Here is a 12,168-nt window from a genome sequence, read left to right as displayed (position 1 = left end):
AGCTGGTCCCAAGGACCTGCAGTCTGGAGCATGCCAGGGAGCTCCTTAGAAAGGCAGAGTCTCCACCCCCACCTCAGTCCTACTGAATCAGCATCTGCCTTGTTTTGTTAATGTTTATTTCCTTATTTTTGAGCGAGAGATGGAGCACAAGCGAGGGAGGGGCAGAGAGAGAGGGAGACACAGAATCGGAAGCAGGCTCCAGGCTCCGAGCTGTCAGCACAGAGTCCCACCAACCACCCTCACCAACCTTGAGATCATGACCTAAGCCTTAGTCCGATGCTTAACCCACTGAGCCACCCAGGCGCTCCCAGAATCTGCATTTTTAAAGTAACAGCTTTACTAAGATATGATTCACATGCCACAAAATACTCTTTTTTAAGGTGCACGATTCAGTGGTTTTTACCATTTTGTGCAACTACCACCTCTGTCTACCTGGTTTCATTTCCATCACCCCCAGAAGAAACCCCATACCTGTTAGCAATATGAGTCTGCACCCCCTCCTCCCTGCAGCCATGGGCAATCACTACGTTCTGTCCCCATGGATTTGCCCTTCTGTCCCCATGGATTTGCCCATTCAGGATATTAGCATCTGCATTTAACAGAATGCCTCTGCTTGTCACAGTCAGAGGAGCACCAGTGTGAGACCTTCTAAAAGAAGCAGCCCTCACTCCCCTCCCACACTTGTCATGCAGACATGTGGGTCCAGCGTTGCTAGATTTTCTGCTTTTTCAAGAAAATCCAGAACTCTGGACTTTTATATGAAATCGTCCACTTTTAAAAAGGTTGGCAATTAACTCAAAACTTTGGAAAACACTGTTGGGGCCAAACCAAACACGCCTGAGGGCTGGATTCAGCCTGTCAGCTGCCACTTTGCGACTTGTAATGGTCACCAGGTTCTTACCCACTCCCACCCATAGTCCTTCTCTGGCCATAGTCCCTTTCTCCTTGTTACAGTTTCCATGGATGTGAGAGAACATCTACTTAGTACCCTCCTCATAAAATCTTCTCACATGTTTTCCTTCCCTTTTCCAAACCCATAGCTATGCATTTATCAAGGACCTACTATGTGTTTGGTGCTTTGCATTTTTTTATCACTTAAATCTTTACAACAGCCTTTATGGCAGATATTATGATCCCAGTTTTAAAGACCAGGAGACTGGAGCTCAGAGAGGTTAAGTAACTTTCCTGAGGTTGCACAGCCCCCAAGGGTCCAGCTGCTGGACATTTGTACCTGAGTCCTGTCCACCTCCTCACATGGCTTCTACTTTATGAATATTTGCCACATTTTTCATATCTTTTGTTCTCTTCTGAACCTTCTCCGTTTCCCCCAGATTCTGGACACAGCCCTCTGATGACAGACTAGATTGTCAGAGGCATGGTCTCAGTGAGCCTACCACCTAGGCTTGTTGGGGAGAGCCTCAGTTCCAAACACTCAGGCTTGTTTCCCTGTAAGTACACTCATTCTTGTCAAATATGCGCCCTGATCTTTGGTTTGGAAAATGTGGCCAACGTTAAGTGAGCCATGCTCTATTTTGAGGCTGATTCATATTTAACTTGTGGTCAACTCCCTCCTTCTCTTGGTGTTTTTCTTGTTTGTGTTGAGCTAAATTATGTTGTTAGATCTTGTCGCTAACAAACCCCTTGCACTTGTCCCCTTGCTGAATTTCATCCCGGTTTCACAGGGCCTTCTTCCTCCAGCCTACCCACCTGGAAGTCCTTCCCCCATCTGCCGTGGGCTTGGCCCCCTCCCAATCTGTTTTCATTTTCTAGTCACTTCAGGCTTCAGGAAACTGTCTCCACCTTCCCCGAATGTCCCATCTGTCTCTCTCTCTCTTCACTGCTCTGGAAATCCTAGTTAGGTGCATTGTAGCAGGATGGTGCAGACAGGTGGAGGGAGGCAGACACCATTCCCCTGAATTGGTTGGGGGTGAGGGGGGGCAGTTGGCTGTGGCTGGGAGTGTCCCCTTATGGTGGCCTTAGGCTGGAAGCTCTATCCTATGCCAGCTCCAGACCTACTCTAGCAACAGGAGGGGTCTGTGGACCTCTCTGCAGATCAGAGGGACCCTCAGTCCTGGGAGACCCTTTGGCAAGAAGTTTTTTAATTCAGTCCTGACCTGTTGGGACATCCCACGTTCATCCCACAGTCTGAGGGCTGTGGAATCCCAGGCTGGTTGCTAGGCACAGGGCTCTCAAACAATGTAGTGTGACAGTTCCCCCAGCCGCCCCAGGGGCCTCCCTGGGCTACAAGGGTGTGGTTTGCAGTCTGGGTACATTCTGTACCCTCAATCCGGGGGCGGCTGGGTCTGTGGTTCCTGGTGCTGTGCAGCAGAGCCCCGCCCAGGCCTTTCCTCTCCAGCTACAAAAACAAAGCTGAGACACCAAGAGGGGAGGAATTGAAACAGAGGCTGGTACTGTATAGCTGGTCCCTGGAGACTCGGAGGCAAGCCTGCCTCCTTCCCCCTTCCCTTGAAGGTGTTCCACTTGTGGAAGGCCAGCAGTGTCCCTGCTTCTCTACTGCCCGTTCTTCCCTTCCCTCCCCATGCCTTATTGAATGGCTGCTTGAGGGCAGTGCTCTCTGGGGACTGGCTGTCACTGGCTTCCCCAGAGACCCCCCACACAGTGGCTTTCCTTCCCCCAGCATTGCTCTGCGTCTCCACATTCCTCTGGCCATTTCTCTGACTGCCCACGACCCCGGGTCTCTGGTATTGTTATTATTATTACCACCACCACTACTACTGTTCCTGTTACTATTATTAGCTAGCATCACTCACAGGCCCATGTGATATTGCGTGCTTTCACCCTTTGCAGGCTTTCATCACAGCCACTTTGTGAGGGAATAATAGTAGCTGACAACCTATTTCGCACTCACCACATGCAGGCAGTGTTGCAAGCACTTGACACATCTTATTTAATCCTGGCAACAACTGTAAAGTACGTCCCTGTGCTGTTCTTGATTACATTTAACAGATAAGGGAACTGAGGCACAAAGAGGTCAAATACTGGGACAAAAGGTCCAATCGGGATTCGAACCCACGTCTGTGGCACTTGAGCGTCCATGACGGTTCCACTGGACTGGCCTGCCTCCTTACCGCCCCGCCCTCCAGGACAATTCCGAGGCCTGGACAGGTAGCACCTCTTAAAAATGTTTTCACTGGAGGATACACTAGCTCGCGCCGCCACAAACGGGAGGGAGTGTTCCCAGGAGAAGCTGAGAGAGGCAGACTCGACCTTTGCTCAGTTGGAGGGATTCCCCAGGACTCCCTGGGAGTCAGGACACACCCAGCTGCTGCTTGTGTTGGCGGTGTTAGCTCTGGAGTGGGGTAGGTGTGTGTGTGTGTGTGTGTGTGTGTGCGCGCGCGCGTGTGTGTGTGTGCAGGCGCTCACCCGCACTTGGGAGTCAGCGTCGGGGGGAGGGGTGGGAGGGAGGAGGTGACTGGAAGAAACCATTCCGGAGCTCTCTGGCACCCTCTTCAGGCCACACACGCTCACTGCTGCTCCTCCCAGAGTGACCAAATTCTGCCATCTGACCCTCTGTTTGGGGACCTCAAAACCCACCACCATTCCCTATGGGCTGCAAGCTCTGTGGGCCAGGTTGCTGCTAAGTCTGTTTTTATTTCATTCTATTGTATCTTGTTTCCATTTTAACCGTTCTTACGCGTACAACAGTGGCGTGAAGTACCTAACATTCACATTGTTCCACAGCCACTGCTTGCCACTGTCCATCTCTAGAACTTTCCCATCCTGCCAAACTGAGACTCTGTACCCAGTAAACAGTCACTCCCCATTCTTGACCACCCTCAACCCCTGGTAAGCACTATACTACTTTCTGTCTCTAGAATTTCACTATTCTAGGGACCTTATATAAATGGACAGTATTTGTCCTTCTGTGTCTGGCTGCGTTCACTGAGCATAATGTCATCAGAGTTCATCCATGTTGTAGCATGGATTGGAATTTCATTTAAAAAAAGTTTTTTTAAAAGTTTATTTATTTATTTTGAGAGAGAGAGCGAGCCTCGGAGGGGCAGAGAGAGAGGGGGAGACAGAGAGAGAATCCCAAGCAGGCCCTGTGCTGCTCCGCTGGCAGTACAGAGCCTGATGCAGGGCTTGAACCCATGAACCATGAGATCATGACCTGAGCTGAAATCAAGAGTCAGACGCTCAACCGAGCCAAACAGGCGCCCAGGAATTTCATTCTTTTTTTTTTTTTTAAGGCTGAGTGAAATTCAATGTATGTGTAAACCACATTTTGTTTATCCACTTGTCCTTTGAGAGACATTTGGATTTCCACCTTTTGGTATTGTGAACAGTGCTGAATGCTGTGAATATGGGTGTACAAGAATCTGTTTCAGCACCTTTGGGAAAAGTTCCTCACTTGCCCCCACTCTGTTGCCCACAATCCTCAGCAGCAACTCTGGCAAACCTCTCTGGGCTTCATTTTTTATTTCTGCCCCGTGTAGTTATGGCCATATTCTCTCTCCTTGAGGACGTGTCAGTCTTTGGTTACCATCTTCATCAGCTTTCCGAGGAATGGGACCACAGCTTCAGTGGCCTTGGTACAACCAATGGGGGACAGTGAAGTGCAGTTGGTTAAAGGCTTGGGCTCTGAAACAAGACTGCAGGAGTTTGAATCCTGGCTTGCTCCCGTGAACCTCAGGCAAGCTACTTGGCCTCACCATACCTCAGTTTCTCCATCTGTAAAGTGGGAACAGTAATAGTAGTATCCATCTCAAAAGATTATGATGAACCATATACACAGAATCATCAGTACAATCTCTGGTACCCAGTAAATGCTAAATAAACAGGAGCTGTTACTATTAAGTCCCTTTTATCCGCCTCACTACCTCTTTGAAAAACAAATCAAAACAAACCAAACTCTCAAGGAGCTAGTGGGACCCACCTCAGTGTGTTTTCCAGGGTGGGTTGGTGTTGAATTTATAGACTTCCTTCTCCACCATCCCCCACCCCTTTCCCTGTGTTGATAGTCAGCTAAGACTGGCACCCCTCCACTGTTGTGAAATGCTTTTGTGAAGTTCATGTAAACAATATAGGGGCTATAGAAATTGTTCTCTTCGCTCCTGCAGCCCAGCACATTGTAGCCATTGTGTGGTTGATAACCTGGAGGTCCTGTGGGGCTCCCGCTCAGGCCAGATATGGCTCAGGAAAGCTGCCAACCTCAGCTGGCTCTAAGAAACCTCTCTTCCCCCTCCGGAACCTGTGACAGAGGGGACACATTGTTTATGACTTCCAGGCTGGGAGAGAAGAAACTAAGCCACCAGGCGCAGTTGATTTCGTGCTTATCAGTAAAGATAGCCCTCTCTAGTTAGTCCTGTTGGTTAAAGCGACATATCAATAGGGCCTATTAATAGAGTCAAAACCATCACTGTAGTCTCCTGGGCCGTTTTCCAAACATTGAGCATCTGTGACAAACCAGGTGCTATGGCATCCAGAGATAAGCAGAGTAAGATCCCTGCCCTTTGAGGCACCCAGACCAAGAAAATGTAACTCTCAGACTTCTCCAAGGGACTGTGAAGAAGGACTCCCTAAATCCTCCTGGAGGAGCCAGGCAAGAATTTACAGATTTTGTCTTGGCTCTTGAAAACTAAGTTTGTCAGACTGAGAGGCATGGCAGGGAGGATAGCGCATTCTCCAAGGGTATGTGACATGTGTGTACTGAGGGCCGAAACTGCTGCTGAGGGCTGATACTCACTGAGGGACCTGCCATTGGTTGGCTGTGGCCAAAGTGTGAAGAGCAGATAGGGTGGGAAGCCAGGACATGGGCAAGGGAGCAGGGCCCAGAGCATGGAGAACAACTTTTTTATTGTTGACATTTTCTTTGTTTTGTAAGAGTTTGGGCTTTATCTTACAGGGTTTCCAACTGTGTTTCCTGGAGTATGAAGGTTCCACAGAGAGGCCTCCAAGGGGCTACTCCAGTAGCTGCCAGCAGTGAGAAAGGAGGCAGGTATGAGGAGGATGTTGGGTGGATGGTGCTATAGGATCTCCATGGCTCTCCAGCTAGAGTAGCTCCACATTTACTTGTGTTAAAAAGCTTTGTTTGTTTCAAAAAGCATTTTTTTAGTGTTTATTTATTTTTGAGAGAGAGCAAGAGACAGAGAGTGAGCAGGGGAGGGCCAGAGAGAGAGGGAGATGCAGAATCTGAAGCAACCTCCAAGCTCTGAGCTGCCAGCACAGAGCCCAACCTGGGGCTCAAACCTACCAACTGCGAGATTATGACCTGTGCCAAAGTCGGACACCCAACCGAAAGCCACCCAGGCGCCCCTCACAAAGTGTCTTTTTTTAAAGTGCCACTTTTTCGTTTGTTTGTTTGTTTGTTTGTTTGTTTGTTTTAATATCACCCACAGGGGCGTGTGGGTAGCTTCAGTCGGTTAAGCATCTGACTTCAGTTCAGGTCATGATGTCATGGTTCCTTAGTTGAAGCCTCACATCAGGCTCTCTGCTGTCAGCACAGAGCCTGCTTTGGATCCTCTGTTCCCCGCCACCTCTCTGGCCCTCCCCTGCTCATGTGCTCACTCTCTCTCTCTCAAAAATAAACAAACATTAAAAAAAAAAAAAGACCACCTACAAACAAGTTTGAAAACTGCTGTGGGCAATGGGCAGATATCAACAGATTTGGAATAAGGGAGTTGATATATTCATCCTATATATTTTTGATGTTTCCTATATATATTTGATTTATCACATATCTAAGCCTTGAGCACTCCACTGTTTAAAGATCACAAAGATGAGAAGGACCTTGCAAACCTGAGAAGGAGCAACTGGTGCAGTAGGAAGAACCAAGCAAGTGTAGAGGGGTCCCAAAAAAGAAGTGAAGAGTTTCAAGGAGTGAGTGATCAATGCAACAACTGGTGCTGACAGGCCTAGTGCATTAAGAACAGACAACTGGCCATTGGACTTGGTAACTTGGAGGAAACTGGGGACCTTGACAAGAACAAGTTTGGTGAGTTGCAGCCTGGCCCCTGGGGGCCACCCTCGCTCAAAAGCACACTTGCAGCAGTTGTGGCTGGGCCTTGCAGCCAGCCAGGCCAAAGGCCAGTGCCTCCCCCCAGTGTACTTACAGCAAGCACAGCCCTGCCCAAGAAGGAAACTGGATGCAGCCCACAGAGGGGATGACCCTGGAGCCTCTGGCTGTGATGTCCAGGGGAGTATTGTGCTTCTGAGCCCCCAAACAACATCTCCTACCTAAGGCCCCTCCTTCAAGAGTAAGAGATCTAGGAGCACGTGGGTGGCTCAGTCGGTTGAACATCCAACTTCTGCTCAGGTCATGATATCACAGTCTGTGAGTTTGAGCCCTGCGTCGGGCTCTGTGCTGACAGCTCAGAGCCTGGAGCCTGGTTCAGATTATGTGTCTCCCTCTTTCTCAGCCCCTCCCTCACTTGCACTCTGTCTCTCTCTCAAAAATAAATAAACATTATTTAAAAATTTTTAAAAAGGAGTAGGAGATCTACCTGAACTACTTAATATGTAAAAACAACACAGAGGGTCAAGCAAGTTGAAGAGACAGATGAATATGTTCCAAAAGAAAGAATAAAACTTCAGAAAAAGAACTAAATGAAACCGAAATGAGCAATCTACCTGATTAAGGGTTCAAAGTAATGGGACACCTGGGTGGCTCAGTCGGTTAAGTGTCTGACTCTAGATTTAGGCTCAGGTCATGATGTCACAGTTAGTGGGTTCGAGCCCCTCCTCCCATACCAGTCTCTACGCTAGGCCTGCTTGAGATTCTCTCTCTTGAGCCTCCCCTGCTCGTGCTCTCTCTCTCTAGAAATAAATAAATAAAGTTAAAAAAAAGTTCAAAGTAATGGTCATAAAGATGATGAGAGCTCAGGAGAATGGGTACACACAGTGAAAACTTTAACCAAGAAAGCACTGATGAGAGCTAAAGAATACAACAACAGAAATAAAAAAATACACTAGAGTGAAGAAATAGCAGATTAGATGATACAGAAGAATGGATCTGCAATGCGGAAGACAGGGGAGTAGATATCAATCAAACGGAAAAGCAAACAGAAAAAAAATGCTTAAAATGAGGATAGTTTAAGGGACTCCTGGGACATCAAGCATATTAACATTTACATTAAAAGGGTCCCAAAGGAGAAGAGACAGAGAAAGGGGGCAGAAGAATTATTTGAAGAAATAACTCCGGAAAACTTCCCTAACGTGGAGAAGAAAACAGACATCCAGGTCCAGGAAGCACAGAAAGTCCTGAACAAGAAGAACCCAAAGAGATCCACACAAAAACATATTATAATTAAAATGTCAAAAATTAAAGATAAAGAGAGAATCTTAAAAGCTGCAAGAAAAAGCAATTAGTTACACATAAGGGAACCCCATAAGACTTTCGCAGATTTCTCAACAGAAATTTTGTAAGCCAGAAGGGAGTGGCATGATATGTTCAAAGTGCTGAAAGGAAAAAAACTTACAATCAAGAATACTCTACCTGGCATGGGCGCCTGGGTGGCTCAGTCAGTTAAGCATCCGACTTGGGCTCAGGTCATGATCTCAAGGTTCATGGATTGGAGCCCCGCATTGGGCTCTGTGCTGACAACTCAGAGCCTGGAACCTGTTTCAGATTCTGTCTGTCTGTCTCTCTCTTTCTCTCTCTCTGTCACTCCCCCATTCATGCTCTCTCTTTCTCTCTCTCTCTCAAAAGTAAATAAACATTAAAAATTTTTTTAAAAAAGAATACTCTACCTGGCAAGGTTATCAGTCACAGTTGAAGGGGAGATAAAGAGTTTCCCAGACAGACAAATCTAAAGGAGGTCATCACCACTAAACCAGATTTATAAGAAATATTAAAGGGACTTCTTTAACCACAAAAGAAAAGGCCATAACCAGAAATTAGAACATATATCAAAGAAAAAAACCTCATTGGTAGACGCAGACATATAGTAAAGGTAGTATATCAACCACTTATAAAGCTAATACGAAGGTTAAAAGACAAAAGTCATGAAATCAACCATATCTACAATAATCTGTTAAGAGATGCACACATACAAAACGATGTAAAATATGACATCAAAAACATACAACATGGGGAAGGGAAGTAAAAGCGTAGTGCTTTTAGAATGTGTTCAAACTTAAATGACCACCAACTTTAAGCAGACTGTTATATACATAGGTTGTTATACATGGCCTTCATAAGAACCACAAACCAAAAATATATAATAGATACACAAAAAATAAAGAGAAAGGAATCCAAAGATAACATTAAAGAAAGTCATCAAATTGCAAGGGAAGAAAGCAAGAGAAGAACTATAAAAACAACCAGAAAACAATGACTAAAATGCCAATAATTACATACCTCAATAATTATTTTATTTAATTTTAATTTTTTTAATGTTTATTTTTGAGAGAGACAGATTGTGAATGGGGGAAGGGCACAGAGAGGGAGACACAGAATATGAAACAGCTCCAAGCTCTGGGCTGTCAGCACAGAACCTGACTCAGGGCTCAAACCCACAACCTGTGAGATCACAAAACTGAGCCAAAGTCAGATGTGCAACTGACTGAGCCACCCAGGTGCCTGCATACCTCAATAATTATTTTAATTGTAAATGGATTGAATGCTCCAATCAAAAGACATAGGGTGGCTGAATGGATTAAAAAAAAAAGATCCATCTATATGCTGCTTACAAGAGGCTCATTTCAAATCTAAGACACATAGACTGAAAGTGAAGAGATGGAAAAAGCAATCCATGCAGATGGACACAAAAAGAAAGCTGAAGTAGCAATAGTTACATCAGACAAAATGATTATATGTATTTTTATTTTTTAAATATATATTTATTTTGATAGAGAAAGTATGAGCAGGGGTGGGGCAAAGAGAGAGGGAGAGAGACAATCCCAAGCAGGCTCTCCACTGTCAGCACAGGGCCCAACTCTGGAGCGGACTCGATCTCACTGTGAGATCATGACCTGAGCCGAAATCAAGTTGGACACTTAACCAACTGAAATACCCAGGTGCCCCTAGACAAAAAGAAGGGCATTACATAATGATAAAGGGATCAATCCAACAAGAAGATATAACACTTGTAAATATTAATGCACCCAACATAAGAGCACCTAAACATAGAAAACAAATATTAACAGACACAAAGGGAGAAATGGACAGTAATATAATAACAGTAGGAGAATTTAATACCCCACTTACATCAATAAATAGATCATCCAGACAGAAAATTAATAAGGAAACATTGGCTTTAAACAATAAACTAGACCAGATGGACTTAATAGATATATACAGAACATTTCATATAAAAACAGCAGAGTATTGGGGCACCTGAGTGGCTCAGTCGGTTAAGCAACTGATTTAAGCTCAGGTCATGATCTCGCTATTTGTGAGTTCAAGCTCTGTGTCGGGCTCTGTGCTGACAGCTCAGAGCCTGGAGCCTGCGTCAGATTCTGTGTTTCCCTCTCCTCTGCCCCAACCTTGGTTTGCGCTCTTTCTCTGTCTCTCAGAAATGAATAAATATTAAAAAAAAAATTAAAGAACAGCAAAGTATGTATTATTTCACTTATATGTGGAATTTAAGAAACAAAACAAACCAACAAAGAAAAAAGAGACAAACCAAGAAACAGACTCTTAACTATAGAGAACAAATCGATGGTTGACAGAGGAGAGGTAGGTGGGGGGGATGGGCAAAACAGGTGAAGGGGATTAAGAGTACACTTATCCTGATGAGCACTGAGTATTGTATAGAATTGTTGAATCACTATATTGTATACCTGAAACTAATATAACACTGTGTTAACTATAAGATTTTTAAAATAGTTAATTTTAAAAAACGGCAGAATACACATTCTTCTCAAGTGCACATGGAACATTCTCCAGGATAAATCACAAGTTAGGCAACAAAACAAGTCTCAATAAATTTAAGAAGACTGAAATCATATCAAGCATCTTTTCTGACCACAACACTATGAAACTAGAAATTAATTACAAGAATAAAAACTGGAAAAAACACAAAATGTGGAGACTCAACAACATGCTTTTAAATGACCAATGGGTCAATGAAGAAATTAAAGAGGAAATAAAATACCTTGAAACTAATGAAAATAAACACAACACTCTAAAATCTTTTTTTTTAATTTATTTATTTATTTTGAGAGAGAGAGAGTGAACAAGGAAGGAACAGAGAGAGGGAGAGACAGATTCCATGCAGGCTTCATGCTATCAGCACAGAGCCCCATGTGGTGCTTGAACTCACAAACCATGAGATAATGACCTGAGCTGAGTCAGACACTTAACTGACTAAGCCACCCAGGCACCCCCTAAAATCTTTAAGACACAACAAAAGCAGTTCTCAGAAGGAAGTTTATAGCAATACAGGCTCATCTCAAGAAACAAGAAGAATCTCAAGTAAACAACCTAACCTTATACCTAAAGGAACTGAAAAACTAAAAATGAAATCCGAAGTTAGTAGAAGAAAGGAAATAATAAAGACCAGATTGGAAACAAGTGAAATGGAGAAAAAATAGAAAAGTCCAATAAAACTAAGAGCTGGTTTTTTGAAAAGATAAATGAAATTGATAAGCCTTTAGCCAGACTCATCATGAGAAAAAGAGAGAGAGCCCAAATAAATTAATCAGAAATGAAAGAGGAAAAATTATAACCAATGCCCCAGAAATTCAAAGGATCATAAGAGACAAAAAATTATAGGCCAACAAATTGGACAACCTAGAAGAAATGGATAAATTCCTAGAAACATACAATCTTACAAAACTGAATCAGGAAGAAGTGGAAAATCTGAACAGATTACTAGCAATGAAATGGGATCAGTAATAAAAAAAACTCCCAACAAACAAAAGTCCAGGACCAGACAGCTTCACAAGTATATTCTACCAAACATTTAAAGAAGAGTTAATACCTGTCCTTGTCAAAGTATGGCAAAAAATTTAAGAGGAAGGCATGCTTCCAAACTCATTCTATGAGGCCGGGATTACTCTGATACTGAAACCAGAGAAAGACACTGTAAGAGATGAAAGGAAAGAAGGAAGGAAGGAAGGAAGGAAGGAAGGAAGGAAGGAAGGAAGAAGAGAAATTAAGAAAGAAGGAGAGAAAGAGAGGAAGGAAGGAAGGAAGGAAGGAAGGAAGGAAGGAAGGAAGGAAGGAAGGAAATTATAGGCCAATATATGTGATTAACATAGATG

This window comes from Neofelis nebulosa, chromosome X (genome assembly GCF_028018385.1).
Source record: "Neofelis nebulosa isolate mNeoNeb1 chromosome X, mNeoNeb1.pri, whole genome shotgun sequence".
NCBI lineage: Eukaryota > Metazoa > Chordata > Mammalia > Carnivora > Felidae > Neofelis > Neofelis nebulosa.
The sequence above is the reverse complement of the archived record's forward strand: the minus strand, read 5'-3'. Positions refer to the sequence as shown.